Source organism: Varanus komodoensis, unplaced genomic scaffold, assembly GCF_004798865.1.
Source record: "Varanus komodoensis strain SLA01 unplaced genomic scaffold, ASM479886v1 scaffold16, whole genome shotgun sequence".
Classification (NCBI taxonomy): Eukaryota; Metazoa; Chordata; class Lepidosauria; order Squamata; family Varanidae; genus Varanus; species Varanus komodoensis.
The window spans coordinates 12,467,255-12,487,103 of NW_025335468.1; the positions used below are offsets into that span (position 1 = coordinate 12,467,255).

General features: G+C 38.8%; 1 protein-coding gene across 1 annotated transcript in view; it reads left to right on the forward strand.

Annotated features, from left to right (window-relative positions):
- Positions 1 to 19,849, forward strand: part of SOX6 (SRY-box transcription factor 6) — a 345,673-nt gene that overhangs the window by 133,495 nt on the left and 192,329 nt on the right. The window lies entirely within an intron of this gene.

Genomic DNA, 19,849 nt, shown 5'->3' on the forward strand with positions numbered 1-19,849 from the left:
AGGTATCCAACTACTTAAAGTGGATGGCAAAGTGGTAACAGACAACATGATCAGAGGCGTGCTCCTGCAGGAAAGATGGGTACAATCTCGGCCATCTCCCCCATCCCCCAACTAGCACGACTGCGGCCATCTCCCCACCCCCTGATGGGGAGGGGTTGGGGGGGGCGGCCGAGATCACACCCATCTCTCCCCCAGTGCGCTGTTTGCGCCCAACTCTTCCTCCTCAGTGTGCCCGTGATCACACCCATCTCTCCCCAAACGCACCGGGCTGATGGGCGCCTGCAGGGATGACGGGTGCGATCTCAGTCATGCTGGGTAGGGAGGGAAGATGGTCGCACTTGTGCTTGGGGTGGGTTGGGGGGGAGATGGCTGCGATCTTTGTTGTTGTCACTTTGTTTCACATTTTTCTGATTTAAAAAATGGTCACAGAACAGATTAACCTTATTTACACTGAATCTTATGGGGAAATTTAATTTGGCTCACAACCAATTTGGGTCACGACCAGAGTCCTGGAACAGATTAAGTTCGTGAACCAAGGTACCACTGTATATCTTTTACTTTGGACATATCTGAAAAAAGGATTTCTTCTTGTTTTTAGCATCCCTTCCTAGTCTCAGTTCATTTTCTGCTCTAGCTCTCCTGATGCTGTCCCTGCAATTCCTTGCTGTTTGTTTATATTCCTTCTTTGTGGCCTGACCCTGCTTCCAATTCCTGTACATGTTCTTTTTTTTCCTTCAGGCTATCACTTTACTTTTTGTGTAGCCACATGGGCTTCCACTGTTGTCTTTTTTTTTTTTTTAATTGTTTGTAGTTGTGCTTGGAGAATTTCCTTTTTCAAGATTTTCGACTCCTCTTGGATTCCTTTTCCCTTAAGAGTGAGATGCCATGGCACCTTACTTATTATTCTGAGGTTGTTAAAATTGGCTTTCTTGAAGTTCAGGGAATGTGTGTGGCTACAGTTAATGCTTAACTGGTTTATAATTGAGAATTCAATTATCGCATGGTCATTTCACCCCAGGATTCCTGTGGCCACTATTTTGTCCACTAGGCCCATCCCTGTTAGTATTAAATTGAGGATACCTGTTCCTCTGCCTTCTGCTGGAGGAAGTTGTTGGCCACTCATGGTAGGAATTTCTTGGAAGGGCCATATTTGGCAGAAATTGTCTTGGAAACTCTGACAAGTTGCTTTTTGAAGGTTGTGCCCTTGTCTGCTTTTTGAGTGGTAGTTGGTAATAAATGCCAATAACTATTTTTTCAAATTCTTTGCTTCCTTTAAATTAAACCAGATATCAGTGGGGCTACTAAGTTCCTCTTTTTGTATTTCTGTGCAGATATATGTGTCTTTTATGTATAGTGCGACTCCACCTCCCTTTTTGTCCCTTCTGCTGTTCTTGAACAGGTTGCATCTGTCAATTGTAGAGTTCAAGACATTTGAATCATCCCACCAAGTTTCAGTTATTCCTATAAGATTCTAATTGCCCCTTTGTGCACAAGGTGTATAGACATTGACGTTCATTTTTGTTATGCCCTGGATATCTTCCTACGTGTTTAGGTAGGCTGATGTTAGGCCCTGCCTGAGATTTTTTCCCTGTTGAAATACGCAAGTCTTTGTCAGGTGATGGTATGTCATGATTCACATCTTCCTCCCTTGTAGATTTCAGTTTAAGGACCTCTTGATGAACTTTTTCCTGTAGTAGCCAAACATGTGTTTTCTGTTCTTTGTGATTTATGGACCACAGAAAGAAGGCCACACAAAATGAAAAAATAGGTTTTTTTAAAAAATTACACATTCAATATTATTGGTTATGCCATTTTGGACACCTAAGAAAGGTCATTTATGGAAGCTTGATATATTCATATTTAGATTCATGGTTAAATACTTACATGACTGCTTTTCTACATCCATGTTTGGTTAGGACTACCAAAGGACATCTTTATGAGTTGAAAATAAACCCCAAAATAATCATGTGAATGGGTCTTTATCCTCTGCTACTTTGAGGTTCAGGATCAGAGGAAGCTGTATATATAGACTACTAATGCTTTATCTCTGAACACTGCAGCCAATGCAGTTTTCTATAGGTCACATTCTGAAGCATGTTATCTTTGTGCTTGATACTCCATATTAAATGCTATTTTCTTCTCACCAGATGAAAGGATTTAGACTGAAATAAACTGTAGAAAGTTTCCTCACCATTTCTATGATAGACAGCATATGCAAATATCTTTCCTTTGCAGTAAACTTTGCCTCTTCATTACTTGTAACCAGAGGCAATTAAAAAAAATCTTCAGAGGCAAATATAAGTTTTTCATTGAGATCCTTGTTTATATTTGTAAGACATGAAAGATGGTCATGTAATTAGCATCAAAATTAAAATTTATATTTAAAGTATATAAATCTTGTAGTAATGTTATACAGTACCCATATATATAATTCAGACACTTCTGAAGAATTAGGCTAACAACTAATAACTTGAATTACTTAACAAGAAGCTTAAATAATGTAAGAGACAAGTTGCTCTCTAAATTATTGCATAGTGCCCAGTTTTAAGGTGTGGTTCAGTGCTGAACTGAGGTGATAAACAAGACCTCTGATGTATGTGTGTCTCTTTCCTTCATAGCAGATATGCACATTCTGGTTACCCAGTCCTTGTTGAAGGTAATGCAGCAAGATGATGGTGCCTTATATCTCTGTTGAGGACTTCAGATTAGTACCATGAACATATCTGATCTACATCTTGGTTAGGGTTACCCAGTATCTTTTACAGTTACATCAAATAAAATTATGTGCCTAACCCATAAAACAGAATATTACAGTATTAATATTGTTAGTATCAATTTCATTTCTATACCACCCCATAGCTGACGCTCTCTGGGTGGCCTACACAATCCATAAAAATAAATGATAAAAGTATCATAAAAATTTCAAAAAATTAAAACAGCTAAAAACAGATGATTAAAAACGTACAGTACAAAGAAGGACAAAAAAGTGACTCAGAGTCACTTTGAAACACCTGGTGATCCCCCTTTAAGCCCCTGGGTGGCTGAAGAAGTCCTTAAAAGCCTCAGAAAAAGAGGGCTGTCTTAACCTGGCATCAAAAATATGAAAGATTTGGTGCCAGCCAGGCTGCAATGAAGAGGTTATTCCATAGATTGGGGGTTACCATTGAGAAAATCCTCCCTGTTCTTGCCCCCCCGCCTTACTTACCTCAGAGTTGGTACTTGGAGGGGAGTTCCAGAGGTTGAACATAGTGTCCAAATAGATTGTGGTTGGGAGAAGCGCTCCAACAAGTATTGTGGGCTTAAGCCATGTAGGACTTAAGTCCAGCACCTTAAATTGGGACTGGAAGCATACAGACTGCCAACTGTAATACTGTTTTTTATTGAAATAAATAAGAAATCTACTTTTGGAATATCTATCAATATATACTACTGAATCTTCCAGCTGTGATTTAATGCCAAAGTACTGCTAGTCAAGTGCAAACTGTGCAGCAGTAAACCAATGGTAGACTACAGTGCGAATGCAAACCTTATTAGGCAGCCATTCACCTAAAAACAGCAGCTGCTATGTCTTAACATGAAAAAACAATGTCTAAAAAAGAAAGTAAAAGTCTAATAGATTGTTCTGAATTATACCATATTTACATAATAAAAAGATATACTTTGAAGAGGACTTTGTCATCCAGAAATCACATGTTAAAAGTTGAAACTGGATATGAAAACTGCATTAAAGCAAGCAAGCGAAAAATATCCAGCTGTACTCAGCTATGAAAGAACAATCAGGGAAATGGGGCAGTTTCAGAATCTGAAATCCTGAAATCTCCATTTATTTATTTTTCTTTAGATAGACTTCTAATCTTTGTGTGCTGGGAAATATGATCAAAGTCAAAGCAGGCGGTTGATGTTATAGTTATACAGAATAATAGACATTAGAGCTCCATTGTCAAATGACAACAGGCTTGCTGCAGGCCAGCTCACTTGGCTTCATTAAGGTCAATGGGAGTTTTCCATAGATTTCATTGTGATGTAGATTGCATCTTTTAGATTATAGAATTTTGTCCCATCTGGTGTAGAAAATGTTCAGTTCATTATTAGCTATACTTCTACCCTGCTTTCCCTTCCCACAGTTCAGAACATATTACATGTATTCATGTTAAGTGGTTAACAATTGAGCTAGTGCTTGGGACCATATTACATTATATGTTTTTGTGACATCCCATGATTCTTTCCTTCTGATCCTGTTCTGTACTAGGTACCCAATAATGTATATGAGAAAAGATAATGAACTATGTGAACATTATATGCAACCCATTATAAACACTTGTAGATTGGGTTTATCAGAAAAAAAAATTAACAGATACTTGGTCTCTAAAAGAGATGACCTGAAATGATGTTGATTTCATGAGGAATTCCTTTCCTGCACTATTAGAGTGATTGTTTTGATGAGACACTGAAATGGGTTGAAAATTTTCACCACTGGATGTGTAAGAAGCAGTGTCCTTAGTATGTTTTATGTTAATCTTTTTTACTTTATTGTGTAATTAAAACTGATTACTTTGGCTACACAGTATTTTCAGGAAACCTAATCAGAGTGAGGACATTTTTTTTCATTTCTTCATTTAGTCAAATATGATTGGTTTTGTAGTCCTATCACTTTAAGTATGTGTTGCTGATTTCTGTATAGCTTTCATGAATTCTTTTTCCAAAGTTGCTGCTGCTGAGAACAGGGACGAATCAGAATGCAGGGACAAAGCAGTCTTGGGATAGCATTTTAGACTTATAAACAATTTAGGGTAGCTTTTCTCAGTTTCTTGAGAATATAAACAGAGCCCAAATTGATGTTCTTATTATCAGACACTAGTGTGTCTTCCTAAACTTTGCAAGGAAAGTTCATTCAGTTTATCCATGACCAGAATGACAAGTGACGATACTGTGGTGATACCTGTATCTGAACAAGTTCCAGTGGTGGAAGAGCAAATCCCTGTCCCTATAAATGCTTAATCAGCTTCTTTCTTCATGGACTATTAATTCAGTATAAATTATTTTCTGGAATATTGTGCATAAGCATTTAATTAAAAGATGAGAACAAGCAGAATATCAGGTGATGGTGAATATAAAAAGGAATCCACAGCAAATTCTCAAGTTGTGGTATGAGTTTGACATCCTTCCCATCCACTTGTACAACTGAAATTACTGCTCTGCATAACATTAAACTAATATCTGTGTCAGCACCCAGTTTTGCCTCAGCCAAATGTGTGTCAGGTTTGATTGTTCTCCTTTTAATTATTCCAAACTTTAAAAAAATTATAACGGTTTATTAGACTAGCCAAAGGTCCCTGCTTGGTTATTATCCTATATTTTAAAAATGCAGCATATTTAAAATACAAAACATGTTAAGAGGCAAATATGTGTGAGTATGTCACTGTCTTTAAAAATCTCAAATTCTTTCTCACTTGCATATGAAAAACTTAATTATGGCAAATGCTTATCAAACAGAACCAATTGTATTCTACAATCATAGCTTTAGTGTCTGGAAACTTGGATACCCTATTTATTAACCTCCCCATCATGCTGTTGGTCTTGTCACAATCCTCATTTTGTGGGAGTGAAGGAAAGAGAGGACATGGAAGTGTTAGACAAAACTGGAAGTGGCATGACGTACACTGGATGTACATTATTACAGCCAGTTACAGCCACATTCTAGACCAACAAAAACCAGTGCAAACTCTCCTCCTGTATTTAGTTGTAGGTTTACACTATATTACCTATGAGCTGAAAAACCTTTACAATTTTGGCCTGTTTTCTCATTCCAGAAAGTGCCACCTGAGTTCCCCTTTTTGTTCTTCAGGAAACAAAAAGTAATCCACAATGCAGAAGCACTAGAAAATAATACAGGTTGGGCTCTTCAAAATAATGAACATTGTGAAAATAATAATTTTGTAGTGCTCTCTGTTTTTATTTGGAGAATTAAAGAGACTTAAAATTGGATAGTACTTCCATTTTGGGTAGAGGCCTTGCATTCACTGAGAGAGCCACTCTACATGCAGGACATGTTCACGGTGGATGCTACAAAACACAATTGCAGCATTTAGACAACTTTTTATTGACTAATGACTGGGCAGTAGCATATGGAAGCATCAACAATTGCTAACTGAACATGGAATAAAGGAATTCCAGTATCCTGCTCTTTCTCTCCCTCACTTTTTAAAATGAAAAACAGAAAAAGTCATTCAGAACTTAGTCATATTGGTTCAGCTGTTGTAACCAAAGACTGATAAGATAATAAAAGTCTTTGTGGTGGTTCACTGCTGAAATCCTTTATCTTTATTATGTACTTGGGGGCTCTTCAGAGTGGAAAGCTTTTTAAACTGCTATTGGAGTTAAGACTCAAATTAGATGCCTGTGTATGGGGGAAGGAGGCTGTATAGACAGACAGCACAAAGTGACTTTTATCTCTGAAGCCCTTCTATTTGATTGTTACTTCTCTTTCTTTTTTATCCCTCATTGCTTATATTTGTTGTCCTTCTTGCCTTGTTTTGTGGCATTTAAAAAGCAACCTGATCAAACAAGGTAAATGCTAAATGGTTGGCCATAGCCTTGTGAAGTAGAAACATCACAATCTATCAGATGTTTCTTGTAGCCTGTGGTATTAGACAAAATGGCTTAACCAAGTTATATCTCTGGGCAGCAAAGCTCAAATACCCTTACTTTTATGTTTGGTATTGTGTTTTGCTTCTGTTGTTTGTATGTAACTGCAAGGACAATTGATTCATTTTCAATTCAAATACTGATTATAGAAATAACATCTGGATTATTGGTTCTGTTGCTTTAGTAAATGATACTTTGCAGCTGTGGTGATACGCTTGTAACTTATTTTTAATGTGTCATTGACCAAATCTACTTTTTAAACAATTGCTTTATATTACTATCTTTTTCCAGAAATCAAATTTCTGATTAATTTTTGTACACTAGCTGAACCAGGGCAAAAGGTTCAGGTCACAAAATCTATTGGTAGGACCTTTTTTTATTGTCCTAGCTAGAGATGGTATTGCTTGAAATAGTAGTATTAAACTATTTTCATCTAAGTGAAGTTTCTTAGAGTAATTAATTATTATATCTACTGTGGTAGTTCAGTAGATATGTGTTTTTTAAAAACCCAAGAAATAAGCTAGGGGACCAGTTCATCTTACATGCCTCCCACTTACGGATTCTGTTTTCTTGTCTTCTGTGGTCTTTGAATTGGACCTTTTAGCTCTGGACTTGCTTTTCTGTTAGGGTGTTTTTGGAACTGGTCCATTTCTGAGACATATTTTAATATCTGAAAAATTGTCTGCTTTACAACCTTTGTTTAATACTAGCATTATATGTCTACATAAAGAAAGCAGCACTATCAGTACAAATGAAAGTCAGTAAAGTATATTGGTTAGAGTGCTGGAGTAGGACTGGAAAACTCGGTTTCAAATCTTCATTTAGCCATGCATTTCACTGGGTTACAATCTGTCAGAGTAATGTTGTAGAATTATAATGGGGGTGGGAAATGGGTGAAAGACCATTGAGTGCTGCCTTGTAGGAAGTGTGGGCTAGAAATTTAGCAAAGGAAATATAATGAGAATCCAGTGCTTAGCATATTCCAGGTACTGACTGGATCACCTCCTCCAAAGCTGAAAGGAGAGGGGAGCAGTCCCGCTCCCTGTTCCAAGGTACTCAGAAACTAGTACCTTGCCAGTGTTTGAGAGGGAGGTAATGAGGCACGCTGAGTGTCTGGCAGTGGGTATGCTGGAAGAACCCATGGATCCAAAGGATAATATAATTCACTTGACACACTAACTGGGTGAAAATCTACAGCAACCCTGGAGTGAGCTATGGATCCTTTGGTGTAGTTAATTGTTTTCCATTGGTTCAACAGAAAGCACAGGGAGATAAAAAGGAATAACCATAATATTGCAGCTGATGGAACAGCAGAAATGTAAATTTAACATATTGACTCCTTGACAAGTGTATCTCTCTGATATTCCTGTATCCCTCTGGTATATATATAACTTGTATTCTGAAAATGAAAGTTTTATTTTTTTCTGATACTTCGGCAACTTGTCTCATTCTTTTTACAAGCTTTCAAGTTTTTTCAGTTTATTATTCTCATCATTTATTATTTATATCATGCATGGACATATGTCATTGGGAATTGATGTCTTATGCATTCTATACTATTATATTTGTATTCATTCAATTTTAGTTGTATATGCATTATGTGGAATGAATGAAGGATTCAAATGAAATTTGGACTCTTGACTAAACAGCGTACATAACCTGTACTGGTTTGTGTGTCCTATCCAGTTGTCTGCAAAAAACCTTTGGTGAAAGAGAAGCCATTCTTTCGGCTCTATCATGAATTGTGTGTTTGCTACTAAGCATGCAGTTTAAAGGGAACTGCAGAAGTAAATATTGATCATATATTTCCAGTGTATATTTATATTTGGAAAAATAAAATATCCACTCGTAAGAAGTTCTTCTCCTTTCCATTGTTCCTTACAACAACCCTATGGGTTAGGTCAGTGGCTGGCCAAAGACATCCATTTGGTTTCAGAGCCATGTGGTGACCTGAAGCCAGTTCTTCCAGGTCCCGCTCCAGCACTCTAAGCATTATGCCACAGTGAGGACATGCGGGTGGTGCGGGATACAAGAAGAAGGTGTTGTGTGTATGGACTTCTGCTAGTACAGTATTGGATATATGTGCAAAGGAAGCATGCTTGCTGGTGAGGTTTTTCTTTTTTGCTTTAGCTGCACTGTCTGCAAAAGAGATAAGCTAGTATTTACTTCAGAAAGGGTCTGTCTTGTCAGCAATGGAAGCTACTGCAGCAAAAATAGTGGATGAGCTGTCTTTGGAATCTTTTATTTAAATAAATATCTTTAGACACAGTTTGTCTGAATTATGGCATACATGCATGCAATGTATGTACAGTACTGGAAGCAATAGAAATATATAGTCCTGATAAATTGAACTGTTGGAATGAGGCTGATTAATCCCTTTATTAAGTTTCAGCTTATGATAACAGTAGTTATCATACATTGTTTGTTTCCTGATTTTTGTTAAGGGAAAGTGTCATTATCTTGAAGGGGGAGCTTTCCACACATGGTACTGATTTTCCCTCTGAGACTTAAAATTTGGAATATAAGTGGTAAAGGAGTCAATGGATCAAATTCAGTAAATCTGAAGTCACAAGAATAAAGGTCTCTTAGAAAAAAAATATGTCAAATTTAAAGGTCCTTCCTAACTGAAGACCATTTTGTGATAGAGCCAAAGGTTAATAAAATCAGTACTGAATGTGGCAATTTTACAGATTATTCACAACAAGTGTAGTTACTTGAATAAAAAGCTAATTCAGCTCTAAAATGCCACATGCAGGAGCCGTGAATAGCTGCTTTTAGGTGCTTTCTGGAGGAGGATAAAATACAGAATCACAGCACTCTTCTATCCCAGCGTCCCTGGCTGCCTGTAAATTGCTCTGAATGGGACTGTGGGCTGACAGGCTCTATTAAGACAAACTGCCTTTCTCATTGGAGAGATAAAATAAATCAGGTGTTTAGTCAAATTAAAATACTTCAGCTGGAGCAGGCCCTGGGGAGCACTGATCCACCTGACAAATCTGAGAGAAACTCAAGACAGATGTGATTTGGGGATAAGGAAGACCCCATTGGAAAGCTGCAGGGAGGGAGGCAGGCAGGCAGGGAGGGGGGGTTGTATCCATGCCTTTCGAGTTAGAGAATAAGATGCAGCTTAGAAATGGCAGAGAGGAGCATATGAAGTGTATAATATATAAGTGGGCATATTTATTAGGATCTGTTATAAAGCCTGTTTTTTCTGACTTTGCAGCAAATACATTTTGGAGATACCTTAGTGGTATTTTTACAATTTATTTTAGATGACCTTTTCTGCTTAGTAGAAGCATTTATTTACGGGCAATTTCTTAAGGGTATCATAGCACACTGCAGTGCATGGTGAGCAAAAGGATGACGACAGACCTCTATTGGCCCAGCCAGACCAGCTCAATCTGGTCAGCATCTGTAGCAAGTTCTTTTTTGTTTGTACTTAAACCACAGCAAAACGACAAGCAGGGGTGGCAGGAAGTAAATAAAAATGCTCATTAGAATGAAATCATTTGAAAATCATTCTCTTTCATTTCTATGGTCCCCTGTGTCCTGTTGTTTTGTGCTTATTTTCAATAGAAGAGCATGTGGGAATATCATAAAGAATAAGTATATATGTGACAGGCATACATATTGTTGATTGTAGAGGGCCCCATTTGCCCCAGTGGATTGACAGGTGGGCATCCATGACTTCCAGATAATCTTAAGTATTATCGTATATGCAAGAGTGCTGTTTAATATAGGGTTAGAAATGATGTTAATCTCCATGAATAGTGAATTTTGGATGATTGTGAGAAGTGGTGTTTCCTCAGACAGACAAAAAAGTTTTGTCAGAAGCTTTTGTTGAATAAAGCTTACATTATCAGATGTGTGAAGAAGTATTATTTTCAGTTAGATGTGTGAGTACACAAATGAACATGTCTATATACACCAATGTAAAGTGTTCACTCTTTGTGCAATGAAGTGTTATGAACAAGGTCTGTTCCTGAGAAAATGGAAATTTGTATTTCTGTTGAATTTTGTATGTAAAGTGGATCACATATAGTCAGCCCTCCATATTTGTAGGGGTTCAGGACCCCTGTAAAAGTGGAAAAACCATTATCATCTCTACCTCCCACCCCGGCCCGTGTCCATTGCATCATCTTTGCAGCAAGGAAATACTGAAGAAATTTCCCTTGTTGGATGAGCAAGGCAGGAAGCCTTTGAAAGCATCCCCCTCTACCATTTTGCTTCCTTCCTTTCTATAATGATGTTTTGAAGGCTTTTCTTCTCTCCCTTTCTGGTTTCCTCTCTATCATGATGACAATTTCCTGCCATATTTTTAAAGAAATTAATAGGCTTTATGGCAGTTCATTCATAAGTACCAGTTGTTCATAACTTGGATGTTCATAACCTGGGGAATGCCTGTATATGTAATTTATGCACTGAGTTGCCTCAGTGAAATGTGCTGCTGATCCACATTTTGTTAAAATAAATGCAATGAAGGACCATCAGTTTTTGAATATCCCTTCTGTTAGCCTAGGCCCATTGATCCCCCTATTATGAATTTCCTGCTTAGTACCCTAAGGAATGGTGGCTCGACTGGTGAAGAGGTCTCCTGCACTAGCTTTGGGCAGCCTCTGTGCCCCAGGAACTTGCATCGCTGTCTCCTGGCAGAGATGGCTTTGCCTGGTGGCTCTGTGGAGCTAATTGGCAATAGGACACCATGTGGTGGTGATGGCTGAGTTGGTGATCCACCAACATGATTCTTCCCTTCCTTTAAGGAGTGAACAAAATTCCACCATGCAGCTTAAAGGATCTCAGAGAAAGATGTATACTCATGGTTGTTTGTCCTTCTCTTCTGTCACCATTCTTTTTCCCCATGTATGTCATCTGATAATGTAAGCCTGAGGATGGACACTGCCCTTTTATTGATGTTTGTAAGCTACTCTGGGAGCTTATTTGACTAAACAGTTAGATTACAAATCCTTCCAATAATGAATGTTTCCTGCTTGGAAGCATTTGGGAATTTGGAAAGCCTCTTTTGGAAGCATACCTGTATGCATGTCCTCTGTGCAAGAAAAGCTTCCAGGCTGATCCTTTCCTTCACTTTTTGTCTAGCACACAAGACATGACATTTGAAAAAAAATGACAATAGTGCATGGATAAAAGGAAAATTGTCAACCATAGGGCCATAACCTTCTACAAAAAGGAAGTTTAATATCAGCAATGCAAGAATTATAACTGTGCAACACTTAGGGACTAGGTGCCAACTCTGTCCTGATATCCATTCAAATACACTATTACAGGACATCAGCCCTACCATTAAAAATCCGCTACTGCTATCATGTAATAAAATTATATTTTATTTTTTATAGAGAGCCAGTGTGGGGTAGTGGTTAAGAGCATGGGACTGGGACTCAGGCGATCTGGGTTCTAATCCCCGTTCGGCCATGGAGCCAACTGGGTGACTTTGGGCCAGTCACAGACTCTCAGCCCAACCTACCTCACAGGGTTGTTGCTGTGGGGATAAGATGGAGGAGGAGAGATGATGTAAGCTGCCTTGAGCCCTTGGTAGGAAAAAGGCAGGATATAAATCAGAAAATAAATAAATAAATAAATAAATATGTTCAGCTTTTCAGTTGTGTCCGATTATAAGTGATCCTGTGGGCCAAATTTTGCCACACTTTTTGATCCAGTGCCACCTCATTCAGGTAAACTATGCTCTGGCCCACATCCTCTGATGGAGTTTAACCACCTCGTTCTTTGGCGGTCTGGTTTTCTCTTGCAGCTCTTTTTCTAATGAGCTTTATTGCATAATGTGGCCAAAATAAGTGTGTCTCATCTTTGTTAGCTTGCAAACCAGAGATGCATCTGGTTTAATATGCTCTAACACCTGTTTATTTGTCACCCCTGCTGTCCATGGAATGTGCAGGAGCCTCCGCCAACACCACAGGTCGAATAAGTCAATTTTCCTCTTGTCTAACTTTTTCATTGTCCAACTTTCATAACTATAGGAAAAACCAATCTGCACTTAGTTGCCAAACTGATGTTCTTCGTCATGGCCTCTGTGCATCACACATATGGGTGCTGCGCCTGCGCAGTGCCTTTGGCTGGAAGATTGCCAGCTAACGGTTTTTGGCGAGAAGTTCCACTCCCCCTCCCCCCGTGTTCTATAAAGAGCAGAGAGTCTTCCATTTTGTTCAGTCTTTGCGACCGCCGTTCACTGTGTCTCGTGGCACTTTCGCTCTGACCGTTACTCGTTAGCCTTTTCATCTCGATTGTTCCAGTTCTATAGTCCCGGTTTTTTCTCCTTATTCCTGCTAGTTAACTATCTCTGCTTCATATAGTTCCTGTAGTTTTTTTCTCTATCATTCTACCTTCTTTCGATGTATCTAAAAAAAACAAACCAAAAATATATACTTACCCTCTGCACTATCTCTCTCTTCTTCCTTTTTCTGCGATGGTGCAGTGAGCAGCTTTCCGCAAATGTGTGGAGTGCGGGTCAAAAATGTCACCAACTGACCCGCATGACCTATGCCTCCTCTGTTTGGGCGAGGGGCATAGGACCGGTAAATGCGCTCACTGCCTGGCCTTCTCCAAGCAGGCCAGGAAGAATAGTGAAAACTGCCTCCGGAGGCTCCTTTGGGATCGGGCTCTCATGCAGTCCGACCCGTTGCTTTCTGCTCCAAAGCCTGGCTCCGCTTCAGTAGCCGCACCTTCACGCCCTTTGGACAAAGGCGCGTCTGCTACGGTGGCTCCCTCTGCTTCCCCCAAAAAGAAGCATGAGAAGTGGAAGCACGCCGAACCCGAGAAGTCGGCAGACCATAAGAAGGCCAGGAAGGAGAAAGTCTCCAAGCCTTCCAGGAAACCGAGGGACTAGGAGTGTCCTCGTCACCGGAATTCGGCCAGTGAACTTTGCGCTCTCCGCATAGACCCTCCTTATTTGAACTTTCACAGGGAGAAGGTCATTTTACGCCTCGACCCGTCTTTTCTGCCTAAAGTGACTACGCCTTTTCATATGGGGCAAGATATTGTATTACCTGCCTTTTTCCGGTCACGGTCGACTCCACTAGAGAGATCTTTGCATTCACTTGATGTTCGGCGTTGCTTAGCTTTTTACAGATCGAGGACTGAGTCTATTCAACATTCAAATAAACCGTTCATTAAGTATTCCACTAGAGATCAGGGCGATCCAGTCACGCCACAGAGACTTTCCAAACGGATAGTCCACACTATCATCTTATCTTATCAACTAGCTAAGATCGATTTGCCTTCAGTCCCTCGAGGCCATTCCACTAGGGCTGTTGCAACCTCGTCCGCCTTTGCATCCGGGGTCTCGCTTGATGATGTATGCCGAGCTGCCACTTGGGCAAACCCTTGCACCTTCGCCAGACATTACCATCTCGATGTTTGGGCTCGACAGGATTGCTCCTTTGGCAGAGCCGTTCTTTCATCTGTTCTTCACTGAGGACACCTTCCCTCCTCCTTTATTTATTTATTTATTTATTTATTTATTAAAACATTTCTATGCTGCCCCTTGCCAAAGCTTCGGGGCGGCTCACAACATAGAATAAAATCCACAATAAATTAAAACAAGAACAATTAAAATATATACATTAGAATAAAATAAGCCGCCCTGGCCAAATAAAATTCAATAATATTAACATTTAAAATGCTGCTTAAATAAAAAGGTCTTCACCTGGCGCCGAAAAACAAATAAGCTTGTTAATCTACCCATATGTGTGATGCACAGAGGCCATGACGAAGAAAAGCAGGTTGCTTACCTGTAACTGATGTTCTTCGAGTGGCCATCTGTGCAGTCACACAACCCACCCGCCGGCCCCGCTTGGTGTCGGTGAGTGGATACATCTATCAGTACCGAAGTTTCCCCTTTTTCATGGTACCGACCCTCTATTTCCCTATCTCAAATTACAAATTTTTCCACGAGGGGCTGCACTTTCGGTTGCAAAGACTGAACAAAATGGCGGACGCTCCGCTCTTTATAGGCCACGGGGGAAGAGGGAGCAGAGCTTCCCGCCAAAAACCATTAGCTGGCAATCTTCCGGCCAAAGGCACTGCGCATGCGCAGCACCCATATGTGTGATTGCACAGATGGCCACTCGAAGAACATCAGTTACAGGTAAGCAACCTGCTTTTCTTGTTTCTCCACAATAGATTCATGTTTGTCATTGCCATATGACGTAGTGAAATCGATCACTTTATTTCTGGACTGCATTCACTGCTCAGAGTAATCAGTGATCCCAGGAAAGTGAATTTCTCTATGCATTCAATTTTCCACATTATCAATTGCTATTTTGATGGCTTCGTTCTGTGAAGTCATCAAGATCTTTGTCTTTTTGATGTTCAGAAGGAGGCCACACTTCTCACTCTCTTCTTTGATTCTTTGGATCAGTTGCTTTAGATCTTCCTGGGTTTCTGTGAGGAGGGTTGTGTCATCAGCATATTGAAGGTTGTTGGTGCTTCTTCAATCTGTATCCTGACTTTTGATTCTTCAAGCTCCATCTTTCTCATGATTAGTTCAGCATACAGCAAGTTGAACAAAAAAGGAGAAAGAATACATCCTTGTTGGACTCCTTTCTCAACCTTGAACTAATCTGTGTCCCCGTATGGTGTTCTTACAGCTGCTTGCTGGTTTTTATATAGTGACTGCAGCAACCTGTTCAGAGGTGTTCTTACCTCCAGGTCTTTTAGTGCTTTCCGCAACTTGTCATGATCAATGCAGTCAAAGGCTTCTTGTAGTCGGTAAAACACAGGTAAATGTTCTTTTGATATTCTTGAGATTTCTCAATAAATGCATATACCATTTATCAGATTTAAAATTTAGCTGAGGCATGTATAAAATATTCAAAGTACATTCACAACTGATTAACAAACTCAGTGAGCAGCATAATTAATTAGGGAAGTCCTAGATGAAGGTAGAGTTGGTACAAGAGTTGGTACTTAGGAAAACCAGTGGGGAGGTAATTCTGTAAAGCATTCCTTCTCTGCATTCCAATATGATGTATGTCAAAGCCTTTCTTCTATGTATGTATGTATCTATCATGTATTAATTAGATTATTCCACCCTTTTCTTTATTAAAGAACTCAAAGTGGCTTACATCATTCTCCTCTTGCTTTCAGTTTTATCCTCACAACAACAATCTTGTGAGGTTGGTGGGGCTGAGAGTCTGTGGCTGGCCCAAAGTCACCCAGTTGGCTCCACGGCTGAGGGGGGACTAGAACCCAGATTGCCTGCATCCCAATCTCATGCTCTTAACCACTACACCACATGGGTTCTTATATCATCTATGTATGATATGCCTGTTAAACTCTAGGCAATAGAGTAAGAGCCAGTGGTGCATTAAATGTGTGGTATAGCCTTACATTTTTATTGCGATTGTGATAATGTTTTTTACTTTGGCCTGCATCCAGAGAATATTGAATAGAAGTCTTGATGTGCCATGGGTCTTCTTTGATGCTTTCCCTATTACAGACCCTTGTGTTACCCAGAGACCATTCCCAGAAATCAACAGATGCTCCAGAATGGGATTGTGGCAATGGGGGAGCTTCAGGAATTTGGAGAAATTAGTTTGTTTTGTTTTTCCATTTACAAGGTGCATCTCTGAATCCATTTAAATTAAGATTGCAGGGGGATCAGAGAAGAGTGGTACCATGAGGCAGGTGAAATGCCAATTAAAGAAGTTTAGGAAGTTGGCATTTTCATTAATTTTCTAGGATATGTGAAAGGTGGAAGCCATCTAGGATAATCACTTTAGTATAATCTAGAATGATAAATGATTTATAATCTACTCAGTGCATATGTTTGGTATATTATAGTGAGATATATGCGTATTTAGTATATTATTGGGAGATACCTTTCAAATCTTCCAGTAGTGACAATTCTACTGACAATCAATGATGAGATAAAGATGTCATATAATTAGGCTACCAGGCAACAATTCCCATTATGATATCAATGTTGTCATATTTTCCTTTAAAACATTTTCGTCTCATTTACCTGTTGGTAAAATATTTCTTGATCCTTGAATAAAATTAACTTAGCGTTCCTGTATTCTATTTCGATAGAGTCTTTAGTTCATGCATTTGTCTGGTTCAGCTGACTGTGATCAACCTTTGGTTTGCCAATCAGAACAATTCTGCTTGGAGCACATATTCTTCCTTCCCTGTTTTCACTAAAGCTCTTAAATTTCCAAACTATCAACAATGATGGTTTCCTGCAGGGGTGCTATGCTTGGGGAGGCATTCAAGGGCCATTTTCATTCCTGGACCCCTGTTGCATAGTTCTGCCACTGCTACTGCAATGGCAAATTCAATGGTGAGAACAAATGGTGACAACAAGCCACACTTGGTAATTTTAGTCATATGTACAATTTGCCACCAAAAGATTGCCAGAAAACTGCCAGTTTTAATTTTTGCTGCTGCTCAGGCAGCAGCAGAGGCCACATGCTGCCCATAGGCTGCCTGTTGCTACCCATTCTGTTATGATCTTGTTACAGGAAACCATAATTTGCTCTTAAACCAGAGGTTAAAATTCAGATTACACCATTATTTTATAAGCTGGTTTGAGAATAAACTGCTTAGTGGGCTTTATAGGTACACCAGTTCAGATCTAACAGGAAAACATAGTTATTGTTAACCAGAACAAGACAAGAAAAATAGTATGCAAGCTCAAGAGGGGAGAGGTGAATGGAGGGGAACATCAGTAATATTACACCAGAATCAGACCATTCAGTTTAAATGATATAGCCTTATGTAGGGTATAGTTAGAACATGAAAATATGGCTATCTCCCCCAAGTTATCTTATATATGATTCCAGGCCCAGATTGGTGTTTCCAGTAGACTACTTCATGTGACAAGTTAAGTAAAGAACTTTCCAGCAGAATTGTGGGAATCTTTAACATGATAGTACAAAGCCTTTTCTTTTTTTGAGAGTGGAATCACATAAAATTGCCAGGATTGGATGATTGTGATAATAGCCTGATACTGTGATTTATGACAGGTCACCATGTTTTTCTACAAGTTCAAGCTATGATATGCATACTGGCATATATGAACTCTCGTCTTATTCCTCCCACCTCCAGCCCCAGCCCCCAAACTCTGCAATGTGTGTTTTATTCCAGAAATCTAATATTGAACTCAGCAATTCATGAAGAAACTTTTCTAGTCTACCCTCTTAAAACATGGTAAAAATATTATTTTAAAAATATATATTGTTTACATAGATGTACTATTCTATGATACAAGATCTTTTTGTATGAAAGTAGAATTCTGTTTTCTTGACCAAAGCTCTAGTCTTTGTAGAGAAGATATATTAGTGGTCTTTGATATTTGCCAACTGCTGCTGTACAATTGCTGTTCCAGTTCTCCAATATAGTCAATCAGTTGTTCACAGCTGCAGCATGAGTTTCAAGACATAGATTTTCACTTGTAATTCAGCTTTAGCCTTAAAACATAAAACACAGTTATTTTTTTTATATCCATTGCTTTGTGTAGTTGTGTGATGTTAAGCCTTCTGTTTTATATGAACCATGAACTGTGTTTAATATGTTCCCAATAAGCCAGGATTTGGAAGTCAGTTCTAAGCCCTGGCTTCATATCCTAACTTGTTTGGATGCCATTATCTGTAGTTTTGCAATTCAAACATAACAGGGACTTAAGGTCTACTACAGCTTCTATGTTTGTTTCTCAACTTGCATAAAGGAGGAGCAAAGAGACTGTGTGTGCATGCATATCTTGTCCAGATCTGATAATCAGTCTGGATTTGATAATCTGAATGAAATCTTACACATGCAAAATATGGCTTGGTAACTAGTTAGAACTCTAGATTATAGCCAGGACCAACATGTGGTAAAACCCATTGCCAGCCATGGCATTTCAGAGTCCCATAGGGGTTCATTAAAGGTTGTTTTTGTGACATCTTCTTCCATATGACCCTAAGATCGTCCACGGAGGTCTTTCTTGGAGAATCCTCCTTGAAAGAAGTAAGGAGGGCTGTTACAAGGAGCGGGGTGTTCTCTGTGATAGCACCCTGATTATGGAAATTGACCCCCAGAGAGGTGTGTCTGGTGCTGATGCTTTATTCATTCAGCACCAGGCCAAACCCTGTTTATTTTCCCAGTTTTTAAATCCATAATGTATTTTAATTATTTGTAGCAAGTACTGGCTCTTAGGCGTTTTTAACTATTTTATTGTAAAAATGGTTTGTGTATGTCTTTTTATGTAAACCATCTTGAGATTTATAATAATTTGATAGTATATATTTTAATACAATAAAATAAATATACTTACACATCTGCATATGAATTGTTTTTTTAATAAAGTTAGAAATAAGCATGCTTTGGCTGCAATTTTATTTTAATATCACAGTTACAAAGTTGACCACTTTAGGATTTCTAGCTTCTGCTCCATTTAGCAAGGAAAGTCATAGCTTCTTAGTGTGAGTCATTTAACCCAGGACTATGCTGAGGAATCTTTCATTTTCTCTGCAGTAACAAGAGCACATCCTTTACTTGTGTCTTCCATCTCTGACTTCCATTCTCTGTATGTTCTATTACACAACTACAAGCTGGTAATACAGTGTAGCAGAGTTGCAGAAATATATACGTTCATTTTAGTGTGATTCAGCATGATATCTAAATAATATCTCATTATACTTGTTCTAAAAATAGCCAGGAAATGCTTGGAAAGCATGGGTGAGGCACTGCAGGATAACAATGTTGCCCAAGACTCTGTAAACTACCATTATTAAGGAATTAAAAGCATATAAAAATGCCTCGTATAGACAAGCCCTAAATAAAAACATCCATCAACAGATTGGAAGGACCATTTATGCAAAGAATATTGAATCTTATACTAATTTTAAATCAGTTTAAATGAATTTTAGGTTAAGTAAGAGGCTTTACATTTGGTTTGTTCCAGGCAGTACACCCTGAAAAGTTACAGGTTGAATTTAGTTTACACACACTCCTTCTAATTAAGGCTCAACTTAGTCATGGTTTCTTAGTAACAAAAATGAAACATATCTTGTAGTGCACTGTGGCATGCTCAGTTCATGTAAAAACTGGATCTGTGCAAAATTAGCACCAATAATTGAGTTGTTTTCCTTATTAAGTCAGATTTTTTTGTTTGGTTGTCTTACATTTTGTTTGTTTAAAAATGTATGATGGAGAGAAAATTATGTTAATCTATTTGTGAATTTGGCAA